Consider the following 14,459-nt stretch of genomic DNA (forward strand, 5'->3'; position numbering starts at 1 on the left):
GCTGAGGTGCACAGGCTTCTCATTGTGGTGGTTTCTCTTGTTGCAGAGCACAGGCTCTAGGCACGTGGGCTTCAGTAGTTGTGGCACGTGGGCTCAGTAGTTGTGGCTCGCCGGCTCCAGAGTGCAGGCTCAGTAGTTGTGGCACCTGGGCTTAGTTGCTCCGCGGCATGTGGGATCTTCCTGGACCAGGGCTCGAACCCGTGTCCCCTGCATTGGCAGGCGGATTCCTAACCACACTGCACCACCAGGGAAGCCCCTTATTGTGGTTTTGATTTGCATTTTCCTGATGGCTAGTGATGTTGAGCATCTTGTCATGTTCTTTTTGGCCATTTGCATATCTTCATTGGAGAAATGTCTATTCAGATCCTTTGCCCATTTTAAAACTGAGTTATTTATCTTATTTTTTTATTGTTGTAAAATATACATAACATAAAATTTACCATTTTAACCATTTTAAAGTGTACAGTTCTGTGGCATAAAGTATGTTCACAGTGTTGTACAACCACCACCACCACCCATTGCCAGAACTTTCTCATCTTCCCCAGCTAAAACTCTGTACCTATTAAATAATAACTCTCCATTCCCACCTCTCCCCATCCCCTAGAAACCACCATTATACTCTATGTCTCTATTCATTTGACTACTCTAGGAACCTCATATAAATGGAATCATATAATATATGTCCTTTTGTGACTGGCTTATTTCCTCTAGCATGATGTCTTTAAGGTTTATCTATGTTGTAGCACATGTCAATATTTCCTTCCTTTTTAAGGTGGAATAATATTCCATTGTATGTATATACCACATTTTGTTTATCCATTCATCTGTCAATGGACACTTGAGTTATTCCACCTTTTTGGCTATTGTAAATAATACTGCTATGAACACAGGTGTACAAATACCTGCTCAAGTCCCTGCTTTCAGTTCTTTTGGGTATATACTCAGAAGTGGAATTGCTGGATCATATAGTAATTCTATGTTTAACTTTTTTAGGAATCACCATACTGTTTTCCACAGCAACTGTACCACTTTACATTCCCACCAGCAAGGCACAACAACATTTGTTATTTTCTGTTTTTTTTTTATTTTGAAATAGTCCTCTTAGTGGATGCCAAGTGGTTATCTTTTTATTATTGAATTGTAAGACTTCGTTATATATTCTAGACACAAATCTTTTATCAGATAAATGATTTGCAAATATTTCCCCCTATTTTATGGGTTGTCATTTCACTTTCTTGAAGGTGTCATTTGAAGAACAAAAGTTTTTAACTTTGATGAAATCCAATTTATCTATTAATTCTGTTGCTTGTGCTTTTGGTGTCATATCTAAAATCCATTGCTGACTCCAAGGTCATGAAGATTTACACCTATGTTTTCTTATGAGAGTTTTATAGTTTTGGCTTTTATATTTAGGTCTTTGATCCATTTCGAGGTAATTTTTGTATATGGTGTGAGATAGGCGTCCAAAGTCATTCTTTTGCAAGTGACTATCTAGTTGTCCCAACATAATTTGTTGAAAAGATTATTCTGTCTCCCATTGAAATATCTTGGCACCCTTGTCAAAAATCAGTTAACCATAAATGTGAAGGTTTATTTCTGGACTCTCAATTCTATTCCATTGAGTTATATATCTGTCCTTATGCCAGTATCACACTCTCTTGATTACTGTCGATTTGTAGTAAGTTTTGAAATTGGAAAGTGTGAGTCGTCTAACTTTGTGCTTCTTTTTTTTTTTTTTTTTGCGGTATGCAGGCCTCTCACTGTTGTGGCCTCTCCCGCTGCCGAGCACTGGCTCCGGACGCGCAGGCTCAGTGGCCATGGCTCACGGGCCCAGCCACTCCGCGGCATGTGGGATCCTCCCGGACCGGGGCACGAACCCGTGTCCCCTGCATCGGCAGGCGGACTCTCAACCACTGCGCCACCAGGGAAGCCCTGTGCTTCTTTTTAAAGATGATTTTTACTATTCTGGGTCTCTTGAGTTTCCATATGAGTTTTAAAATCAGCTTGTCAGTTTTTTGTTTGTTTGTTTGTTTGTTTGTTTTGCGGTACGCGGGCCTCTCACTGTTGTGGTCTCTCCCGTTGTGGAGCACAGGCTCCGGACGCGCAGGCCCAGCGGCCATGGCTCACAGGACCAGCCGCTCCGCGGCACGTGGGATCTTCCCGGACCAGGGCACGAACCCGTGTCCCCTGCATCGGCAGGCAGACTCTCAACCACTGCGCCACCAGGGAAGCCCCAGCTTGTCAGTTTTTGCAAAGAAGCCCATTGGAATTTTGATGAGTATTGCCTTATATCCATAGATAAATTTGGAGAGTATTGCCATCTTAATGTCAAGCCTTCTGGTCCATTAGCATGGGATGGCTTTCCATTTTTTAACATCTTCTTTGATTTCTGTCAACAATATTTTGTAGTTTTCAGAATGTAAGTTTTGTACTTCTTTTGATAAATGTATTATAAGTATTTTATTCTTTTTGATGCTGTTATAAATAAATGGAGTTTTTTAAAATTTCATTTTTGGTTTGTTTATTGCTCCTGTATAGAAATACAATTAACTTTTATATATTGATTTTGTACCCTGAAATCCAGCTGAACTCACTTATTAGTTCTGTTGGTTTTTAGTGGATTTCTTGGGATTTTCTATACGCAACATCATGTCATCTGCAAATAGCGACTGTTTACTTCTTCCTTCCCAATCTGGATGCATCTTGTTTCTTTTCCTTGCCTAATTGCTCTAGCTCAAACTTCCAATGTTGAATATAAGTAGTGAGAGTAGACATCTTTGTCTTGTTCCTGACTATAGGGGGAAAGCATTCGGTTTTTCACCATTAAGTATGATGTTACCTGTGGATTTTTGTGTGTGTGTGTGCTTCAACTGCCTTTATTTTTTTAACTTAATTTTTATTGGAGTATGGTTGCTTTACAATGTTGTGTTAGCCTCCGCTGCACAACAAAATGGATGTTTTATAGTTCTTGAGAACTGCCTCTCCTCCTGTGCTAAGTCTCTGAGCCTCTACTCTGGAGATCAGGTCAGGGACAGTGGCCTCTTGGAATGACACCCCTGTTTTATGAGCTGGGCACTGAAAAGGTCTGGTAGCCTCTGGTCTTCTTGGCTTGCCAGTGTGTGTGGAACCTCTGCCCTACAGGCTAGCTGGGCAAGGGCCTTAAGGACTGCAGTAGTTTTGTCCTGCTGCACCTCCCCTCTCTGCTCTGAGATTAAAAAAAAAAAGAGGTGTAGGATTTTTCCTAGTACTGTTATGGTTAGTTATGGTTTCATTTTATATTTAAGTTTTTTTATCCATATGGAATTTATTTTATTGTATTTTGGTACAAGATATATCTATGAATCCAACTTATTTGTTTCTAGATAGCTACCTATTTGTTCTACAGAATAGGGACGATTTTTCTTCATGTCTGCATCTCCAGTGCCTAACATAGCTCCTTGCCCGTTGTGGGTTGTCTGTAAATGTGGTTTGAATGAACAAGATGGATACTGTGCTTCTCTTATAATATTTAGTACCTGCCTTACTGGGCTGGACATACCCTAAAATGACCCCCAATTTGTCACACCTTGTATAATCCCCTCCCCTGAGTGCAGGTAGAACCTGTGACTTGCTTTTAATCCATAGAATATGGCAAAGGTGATGGTATGTCACTCTCATGATTACATTAGGTTATATAAGACTCTATCTCAGCAAACTAGAATGAGAGAAACTCACCTGCTAGCTTTGAAGAAGCAAACTGCTACGAAATAAACTGCCTATGGAGAGGGCCATGTAGCAGGGAACTGCTGGTGGCCTCTAGGAGCTGAGAGTCTCAGTCCCACAACCATAAGAAACTGAATTCTGCCAACTATGTGAGTTTGGAAGAGCATCCCAAGTTCCAGATGAGGCGCCAGTCCTGGCCTATACCTTGATTTCAGACTACTGGGATCCTAAGCAAAGACCTAGCCAATCTGTGCTGGGACTCCTGACCCACAGAAACTATGCAGTAATAAATGGGATTGTTTTAAGTTGCTAAATTTGTGGTCATTTGCTACACAGCAATAGAAAACTGATTTACTTAAATTGTTGACCCATTTAGAGCTTCCAGGTTTTTTTTTTTCTTCATATCATTTTAAGTCAGTTTACTCCATCTTATTCCTTCAAAGTCAAGTTTTAAAATTGAATATATGACATTTAAGAATTTATTACCGTTAAATCCCATCTTCTTGGTTTGGAATCAGTGTTCTAGCATGTAGATTATTTGATAGGTTTTATCTCCTCTTCTGTGAGTTCTTCCTGGATGGCTTTTCTCTGTCCTTTTCCCCTAATACACTGTGGATTGTTCTTTCTTTTGAGATACAGTAAGTCCCTTGCATACGAACCTTCAAGTTGTGAACTTTCAAAGATGTGAACGTGCATGCCATCAATGTCAGGCGTGAGTGAAATTGCAGCTTGCCCTCTGTCTCCTGTTGCTGATGATCCTTCAGCTCTACCATCTCCCACCTCCTCTCCCTCCTCCAGTCAGTAACTCTTCTTGCCTGTTCACTCGATGCCAGCCCCTGTATGCCAGCTGTTGTACCGAACTGCTGTACTTTTCAAGGTACTGTACTGTAAGATTAAAAATGTTTTCTTTATTTTTGTGTTTGTTTGTTTTTTATGTATTATTTGTGTGAAAAGTATTATAAACCTATTACAGTGTAGTACTATGTTGCCGGTTGTGTTAGTTGGGTACCTAGGCTAACTTTGTTGGACTTACGAACAAGTTGGACTTACGAATGCGCTCTCGGAACGGAACTCGTTTGTATGTAGGGGACTTACTGTGTAATAGCATTATTACAGTGTGTTGTAATTATCTGCTTACACACTCATCTTTCCCCACTAGACTATGAACTCCTCAAAGACAGGGACCTTGACTTTTCATGTCTTAGTGCAGTGCCTGACATGTAATAGAAGCTCAATAATTCTTTTTGTTGTATGAATAAAATGAAAGAAGAGGTGATGAATAACAGGAAATGCTTCATAGGACTTAAACCGAAGAGGCTGAAGGAAGATATGATTTGAGGTATCCATGAAAATTTCAAGCCCCCTCTAAGGTGAATTCTGCCCCTATTTTGTCACTTAGGGATAGAGTTATGATCATAGGCCTCCCTATGTCCATTGCAGCTTATGGTGGCCTCTTTCCTGACCTAGCTGTGCTTGACAGGTACATTTAGTTCAAGACTATAATTCTTCACCCAGTTACAACACGCACACGTGTTGTTTTTCCCACACCACCAAGCAATTCTCAGACACTAGCTGCGTGTCCTAAATTCAACACAGTTCTGACACTATGTACCCGGAGATAACATCAGATCCCACAGGCTCAGTCCTACAAGACTGCCCCGCCTCCAACTTCAGACATCAATTCCAAGTCCAGGTTGTCACCTGTGCTTCTCAACTGCCAGATATAGAATGGAGGTTCCAAAACCCACTCCTTGGTTTTAATCACTTGCTAGAGTAGTTCACAGAACTCAGAGAAATATTTTACTTACTAGATTACCAGTCTATTATAAAAAGGTATAACTCAGGAACAGCCAGATGGAAGAAATACATAGGGTATGAAGAAAGGGCACAGAGATTCCATGCCCTCTCTGAGAGCACCCAGACCCCAGAAGCCCAGAAGCTCTTCAAACCTCCGTCTGTTGGGGCTTTTTTTTTTTTTTTTGCCGCACCACACAGCTTGCGAAATCTTAGTTCCCCGACCAGGGATTGAACCCAGGCCCTCGGCAGTGAAAGCGCCAAGTCCTAACCACTGGACTGCCAGGGAATTCCCTTTTTGGGGGGTTTTTATGGCAGCTTCATTACATAGACATGGTTGATTAAATCATTGGCCACTGGTGATTGATTCACCCTCCAGAACCTTCCCCTCCCCCAAGGTCAGAGGGTGGGACTGAAAGTTGTTTCTCCTGGCAACCAGCCCCCATTCTTAGGCTAGGTCCAAAAGTCACTCATTAACATAACAAAAGACACCTTGATTGCGCTCCTCTTTTAGGGAATTCCAAGGATTTTAGGATCTCTGTTCCGGAAAGGAGGCAAAGACCAAATCACAATATCACAAAGACCCCCTCATGGCAGAAACTAATGGAGCCTGAGTACCTGAGTCACAGGTAGAATAGGCTAAATACACTTCACAGGGTAGGGAATTATTGCCAGCTCCTCCTCTTTCTGATATCTACACCAGTGCTTATTTCCTACTTTGTGATAGTGAACCCCCAAGAGTTGGGAGTGGAATCAAGAACTGACACCCTCTGAGTGTAGTGTATTACTTACGTGGCAAGGATATTCCCTAAATTTTTATCAAGGAAACCTGAATATCTTCCCTAACCTAAGGAAGAGCTCAGAGTAATTCTCAGATCTAACAGAGGGTATCAGGGCCTAATCCTCACGTCTGGAATGTAACCGATGTAAAGAAAATGAATTCATTTAATTGTATTATCAATATAATCTGTTTGAGGTTGCCAGAAAGTTGGTATTCTATGAGAAGAATAGAAATAATGGAACCAAAAGTAAGAATTTGTGAGTATATCACCAGGCTTGACCTTGAGAGCAGACATAATTTTCTCCAGAGTACAGTACAGGAGTTAATCCAACTATTCTTATTTGATGAAAAATATATCTAAGAATATCCAATTTCCTATTTATTGAAGCATTCTTTATAATAGTGAAAATTTGAGAACAACATCAATTTACCATAATAGTTATTTTAGAATACTTCAAAAGGATGTTACAGTAGATTTTGAAGAATGTTCAATGCTAAGGGTAATAGTTTACTAGAGCTGCCATGACAAAATACCACAGACTGGGCAGCTTAAACAATAGATTTTTATTTTCTCATAGTTCTAGAGGCTAGAAGTCCAAAATCAAGGTGTTGGCAAGTCTGGTTTCTTCTGAGGCCTCTCTCCTTGGCTTGCAGATGACCACGTTCTTGCTGTGTTCTCACACGACTTTATTTTTCAGTGTGTACCCATCCCTGGTGTGTCCAAATTTCCTCTTATAAGAATACTAGTCAGATTGGATTAGGGCCCACCCTGATGGCCTCATTTTAACTTCATCACCTCTTGAAAGGCCCTATCTCCAAATAGAGTAACATTCTGAGGTCCTGGGAGTTAAGGCTTTAACATGTGAATTTTGGAGGAACACAGTTCAGTCCATACAATGGGAGAAAGTTTTACAATATGAATAAAAGTGCAGGATATAATATTTAGGGTGATTCTAATCATATGAACATATGCTGAAAAAGACTGGAAGGAAATACTCAAAAATATTAATAATGGTTTTCTTAGGGTTTAGGAGTTACGAATAATTTAAAAATTTTTCTTCTTTATGCATTTCTGTATTTTCTAAATTTTCTACAATGAGCACGTATTCTATAATGGAAAAATGCAATAAAAGTTACATTAAAAATTCATTCCTTTTTCCCTGATTTCTATGACTAAATCAATTTACCTTCAAGAACAGAAGACAAGGGGCGATAAATGTGGCAGAATAATTTATACCAATTGTTAAATTATAAGTGGCATTCTGTTATAAGTCAAGCTCTAGTGAGGTTGACCCTATTGACTGGTTCTCTTTTGAGTAAAATAATTAAAAATGACTTGTTCTGGGCTTCCCTGGTGGCGCAGTGGTTGAGAATCCGCCTGCCGATGCAGGGGACACGGGTTCATGCCCTCGTCCGGGAAGATCCCACATGCCGTGGAGCAGCTGGGCCCGTGAGCCATGGCCGCTGAGCCTTCTCGTCCGGAGCCTGTGCTCTGCAATGGGAGAGGCCACAACAGTGAGAGGCCCGCGTACTGCAAAAAAAAAAAAAAGACTTGTTTTTATGCATGAAGGGGATCAAAAGGTAAAACTTCCAGTTATAAAATGACTAAGTCATGGGAATGTAATGTACAGCATGGTGACTATAGTTAATAATACTGTACTGCATATTTGAAAGTAGGAGAGTGGATCTTGATGGTTCTCATCACAAGAAAAAAAATTTTGTTACTGTGTGTGGTGACGGATGTTAACTTGGATTTATTGTGGTGATCATTTTGCAATACATACAAATGTTGTATCATTACATTGTACACCTGAAACTAATATAATGTTATGTCAATTGTACCTCAATTAAAGAATTTTTTTAAACTTGTTTTTTTAATCTGAAAACCAGGGGATTCATTTCTGGACTGCAATAACACCTCTATCCACTACCCTACAACGAAACCCCTGTAGAACCTTTCATCTGGCCCTTTCTTTGACATCTAACTATGAATTCCCATCCCGAGAAGATGTTTAAATCAAAGTATCCATATCATGTACTTTAGACTACTATTTTTCTCTTTCTATGGGACCACACTTAAGAGATGTCAAAGCAGGAACCTTGTATTGCTGTGGTCTCCCAGGTTCACCCAACTATGATATTATGTCTCAACATATGAGCACACAGATTCCAAGCAACTGTTTCCAGATACCTTTATAATCACCTCCATTTTTACCCTTTAGTATATCTGTGCCTTCTTATTGCTTTCTTTTTGGGCTCTCTCTTCCCACACTGCTCTCAGCTCTGAAACTGCATACTTTTGCCCATTCATCAGGAGCTGGTTCATCCAACTCTAGCATCCATCTTTGGGTGCATTTTCTCTTATCTAGTTCAAAGGTCATTGAATCATACGGGCTCCCCTCCATGAAGCAAACTTGCAGAACCTGTAATTAAGGAGACATAATCTAGATGCAGGGCAACATGGTTTTCATTAGAGTTAGCATTCCTAATATTAAGAGTTTATTAAAAGGCTAATAAGTAAGCATATAGATGAGCAACTAGTGGATGGAATGTAATTAAACTTCGAAAACTGTTTTTGAGAAGCTTTTATTTCAAAGGTAATTCAAAAGGAACTATCCTTTTTCTTTCCTCATAAAGACCAGCAACTTAGCAAGATACCAGGTGCTGGGGTTAGAAGAAGAATAAAATGATCTTTATACCTGAGAAGGCCTGCCTAGTGGGGGATATGAAAAATATGAACACGATTATTCTTTTTCTTAGCCATGTGGCATGTGGGAGCTTAGTTTCCCAACCAGGGATCGAACACTTGAACCTCCTGCATGGGAAGCATGGAGTCTTAACCACTGGACTGCCAGGGAAGTCCCTGAATACAATTATTCTTTTATAGAAGAAGTACTATGTTAGATATATAAACAGAAGAACAAGCTCTCTCAGACCTAGGTTTTGGTGACATGGCTAAATGCACCAAGAAGGTTGGAATCGTGGGTAAATACGGGACCCATTATGGTGCTTCCCTCAGGAAAATGGTGAAGAAAATTGAAATCGGCCAGCACGCAAAGTACACTTGCTCCTTTGGTGGCAAAACCAAGATGAAGAGATAAGCTATGGGCATTTGGCACTGTGGTTCCTGCATGAAAACGGTAGCTGGTGGTGCTTGGACCACACCACCACTTCTGCTGTCACAATAAAGTCTGCCATCAGAAGTCTGAAGGAATTGAAGGACCAGTAGAAGCACCACCTTTTGAAATGTTGCTAGCCTATAATAAATGGGTTAATTTATGTAACAAAATTACTTTGGTTTGTTGTTAAATGTTCTTATTTGCATTGCATTAATTTTACTTTCTAAAAGAAGACTTGGATATTAAAATCCTTCTAATTTTTGTTGGAAAAAACAAAAACAAACAAACAAAACCAGAAGAACCAGAGATTAACACTACCTGAGTAGAGGATGTTAAGGTTTTAAAGGAGTCAATACATAATGCTTCCTTTTCCCCCTTCATAATTTCTAACCAACTGAGAAATAAGGCATAGGAGACCAGTAAATGGAGATTAAAATCTCAGCATTCTTACTGATGAAACTGTTGAGTGGACATGACTTTAGAGCTGCAGTCAAGTGGGCCTTTTAATTTTCTTTAATTCTCTGCACTGAATTAGAGAGACTTAACTCACCTGGTCGGGCAACCTAGGCCATCCTCACAGAGAGCAAATCAGAATGCACCCTCTCTATAGGCAGGATGGCTTCAAAAGTGGGAACTCAGGAAGAGCGGAGCCATACATACCCAGTACCTTCTCTCAAAATCATTAGTCAGATTAGTCAGTTTTCTTCCTAGAGAGGAGCAGTGAGGAGGTAGAAAGAGAAAAGAGGTTCATTCTCTAACAGACATCTGCCTGCTCTGACCTGTGGAGACCCGCCCCTTTCTGGCACATACAGTCCCCTTGGGACTGTGCAGAAGACTTCCACTCCACCCCTGAGTGCAGAGGTGGGCACAGGACCGAGACTTGACCACTCATGGTAGCCCATAAGCCTGGGCTGGGTACAGGTCTCAAGTAGGGCCAGCCAGAGACCTCATAGGAGATTGATATGTGGACAAAGATATTGGGTCTTCAGAGTTTTTCTTAGATTACAAGTTGTAAGGATATCTCTGTCTCAATCTCTACCTCCCCACCACAAGCTGCCACACGGAGGGGACCCGTGGCAGGAGATGAGCAGAAAGAAACAGGGCCTAGAAAGAGGGAGCCTGGTGGCATTGTTTGCATCTCACTGTTCCTAAAGTGAGATCTTTCCTTGCCCTTCCCATTTATATGAGCCAATATATTCCCTTTTTTGCCTATACTAGTTTGAGTTGGATTTCTGTATTAAAAAAAAAAAGGCCTGTGTAATACAGGCCTGTCTTGAAACATGAGTAGGCGTTTCTAAGCTAAGAAGAGGAGGGGCATTTTAGATAAGAGACACAGCCTAGGCAAAAGCTCAGAGGTTTGAAATGTTCAGTGTGGCTAATATAATGCCAAACAAGATAATTGAAAATGAAAGGAAACATCTTATGTGGAACAATGTGGTAAACATCTCTTCCTAATAAAATAACTTTAAAAAATAGAAATAGGACTTCCCTGGTGGTGCAGTGGTTAAGAATCTGCCTGCCAGCGCAGGGGACACAGGTTCGTGCCCTGGTCCCGGAAGATCCCACATGCCGTGGAGCAACTAAGCCTGCACGCCACAACTACTGAGCCTGCGCTCTAGAGCCTGTGAGCCACAACTACTGAGCCCATGTGCCTAGAGCCTGTGCTGTGCAACAAGAGAAGCCACCGCAGTGAGAAGCCTGTGCACCACAAGGAAGAGTAGCCCCCGCTCGCCGCAACTAGAGAAAGCCCCCGTGCAGCAACGAAGACCCAACACCACCAAAAATAAATAAATAAATAAATAAATTTATTAAAAAAATAGAAATAGAAGGACATTTTCTTAATGCGGTAAAGGAAACCCCAAACCAACAGTCATCATACTTACTCCCTTGTAAATTGAAAATAAAACAAGGATGCCTGTTATTGCCATTATTCTTTAATATTGTCTTGGGTGTTCTGGCTAGTGCAATAAGATTTGAAACAGAAATAAGAGGAATCAATATTTGAAAAGAAGAGACAAAAATATGACTTGCAGATAATGTGGTTGTATGCCTGAGTATTCCCCAGGTAAGAGGCATATCCAAAAATCAGTAGCAATCTTGTACACCATAAATAACCAGTTAGAAAATACAGCACAAGAGATCCTATGACATGTAAGAAATATACATATATATATAATGTTTTAAAATAAACTCAATGAGAGATACATATGACTTAAGAAAAACTACAAAACTTAATTGAAAAATATAAAATGAGTTTAATAAAGAGACATCTTTTGTTTCTGGATAGAAAAACTAAATATATCAGAATATTCTCTTAAAATGGATTTATGGATTTATTATCATTCCATTCGGAACCTCAACAAAGTTTTTCTTGAAACTCAATACAGTCAGTTCTGCTATAGTCAACATACGCATTTCTGAAAATCACCGAGCTATGCAAAATTGTGCAATAAAAGCCACATGGCTTATGGGTAAGATGGGGTTAGAGGCACAATACTACAAATCTTTGTCAGTGACACAAAAAAGATAGGAGATGATTAATCAAAATGGTATCACAGTTTTACACCAATTAAATGATAAGGAATGCGTGAATACTACAATAAATATGACACTTTACCTTGAAAGAGACCTAAAGTTTGCTTGTGGAAGTGGGCACTGAATGATTTTAGCTTGTGAATTACTGTAAAGTGGTGGAAAGAGAGTTATCCGAAATTTGATGCAAAGTTGTAACACCAGAAGGATAGGTGGGACTGAAGTTCTCGTGGTGAACTGATGTAGCTGGTAGATGTCTGCAGAGTATGCATGTGTCCTGCATGTGTATTCCTGCACAGCTTGGTTTATCTGCGTGCAGTTTTCTGCATTCGTTCACTGTTTCCCATAGACCAAACTGCACATAAGCAAAGGCGGAATTTGCATTCTGCTAAAATTGTTGCCTCGGTATATCAATCGCTTTGGAACAAAATCTCATTTTCAAAACAAGCAAGATAGCAGAAATGACTGTGAAATGACTGTTTCACTTTGAAAAATAAACTGCTTGCAGTACTACGTAAAAGGAGTAAGTCTTGCGTTAACAAATGTTAAAATATGGTAAAGTGCCCATTATTTAAAATGTGCTGGGAAAAGAAACTAGAAACCACATAAATGTGCATAAATAGGGGACTGGTTAAATAAATTATGGGCCACCCCTACTGTGGAACACGAGACAGCCATTTTAAAAAGTGAGGGGGTCCCATGAAAACTGATCTGGAAAGCAGTTCAAAATATATTTTCAAGAAAAAAAAACCCAGAAGAACATGTATAGTATAATCATATTTGTATTTTAAAAGCCTATCTGGGGACTTCCCTGGTGGCGCAGTGGTTCAGAATCCGCCTACCCCGCCTGCCGATGCAGGGGACGCGGGTTCGTGCCCTGGTCCGGGAGGATCCCACGTGCCGTGGAGCAGCTGGGCCTGTGAGCCATGGCCGCTGAGCCTGCGCGTCCGGAGCCTGTGCTCCGCAATGGAAGAGGCCACAACAGTGAGAGGCCCGCGTACCACAAAAAAAAAAAAAAAAAAAAAATCTGCCTACCAATGCAGGGGACACGGGTTCGAGCCCTGGTTGGGGAAGACTCCACATGCCGCGGAGCAACTAAGCCCGTGTGCTACAACTACTGAGACTGTGCTCTAGAGCCTGTCTGCCACAATGACTGAGCCCGCGTGCTGCAACAACTGACGACTGAAGCCCACTTGCCTAGAGCCCATGCCCCGCAACAAGAGAAGCCACCACAATGAGAAGCCCGCGCGCCCCAACGAAGAGTAGGCCCCGCTCACCGCAGCTAGAGGAAGCCTGTGCACAGCAATGAAGACCCAACACAGCCAAAAATAAATAAATAAATTAATTAATTAATTAACTAAAAAAAAGCTATCTGTATTTAAATTTAAATTATGTGTATATTTTCTTGTATAGGCACGGAATCTAGAAGAAAGCAAAACAAACTGTTAACAGTGGAGATCTCACAGTGGGTGGAAGTGGATTTTTATTTTCTCTCTTACATGTTTTGCTTTTGTAATTTTTAAATTAAAAACTAAATTTAATGTGCTGGCATAAAAGCAGACATAGATCAGTGAAAAATAGAGAATCCAGAGCTATATGCTAGTATATTTGAGAATTTACTGCATGATAAAGTAGACATAATCAGACAGTCGAGAAAAAATGACTAATGAATTGTATTAGGCCGACTGATTTGTATTTTGACAAAACTTCAAATTATTTATATACATAATATATATAATATCACATTTCAAACACCAAAGTAAATTCCAGATGGATTACAGGGTTAAGTAGAAAAAGTGAGATATCATCTATAAGAGGGTGATCATTTAAAAGTTTTTTTTTTTTTTTTGCGGTACGCGGGCCTCTCACTGTTGTGGCCTCTCCCGTTGCGGAGCACGGGCTCCGGACGCGCATGCTCAGTGGCCCTGGCTCACGGGCCCGGCCGCTCCGCGGCATGTGGGATCTTCCCGGACCGGGGCACGAACCCGTGTTCCCTGCATTGGCAGGCGGACTCTCTACCACTGCGCCACCAGGGAAGCCCCCCCATTTAAAACTTTTAATTAAAAAAATTTTTAAAAATTCAAGCCTATGGATAATTTTAGTAGTGTAATGAATACCCATATACTGTTTACCTAAATTCACCAATTGTCAGTGTTTGCCACATTTGCTTTCTTTCTCTCCCTCTACACACACTCTCATGTGCATGCACGTGCATACACACATATGCACATTATTTTTGCTGACCCATTTGTGACACTTCATCCCTAAATACTCTCAGCACGTGTCTCCTAAGAACAAGGACATTCTCCTACATAACCTCAATACCATTATCATGCACAGGAAACTAGTACTGATACACTATCATCATCTAACACATAGTCCACATTCAAATTTCCCCAGTAGCCCCAATAATGTCCTTTATAGTTGTTTTTAAAAAAAATCAAAGTTCCAATCGAGAAATATGCACTTTATAATGTCATGTCTCCTTTTTAAAAAAGTTTTATTTATTATTTGCTTACTTAATTTATTTT

At 40.4% G+C, this 14,459-nt stretch overlaps 1 pseudogene; it reads left to right on the forward strand.

The window, feature by feature from the left end:
* The first annotated feature begins 9,228 nt into the window (after positions 1 to 9,228).
* On the forward strand, positions 9,229 to 9,506 carry LOC132482492 (large ribosomal subunit protein eL43-like; annotated as a pseudogene).
* Positions 9,507 to 14,459: the final 4,953 nt, after the last annotated feature.

Source organism: Mesoplodon densirostris, chromosome X (assembly GCF_025265405.1).
Source record: "Mesoplodon densirostris isolate mMesDen1 chromosome X, mMesDen1 primary haplotype, whole genome shotgun sequence".
Lineage (NCBI taxonomy): Eukaryota > Metazoa > Chordata > Mammalia > Artiodactyla > Ziphiidae > Mesoplodon > Mesoplodon densirostris.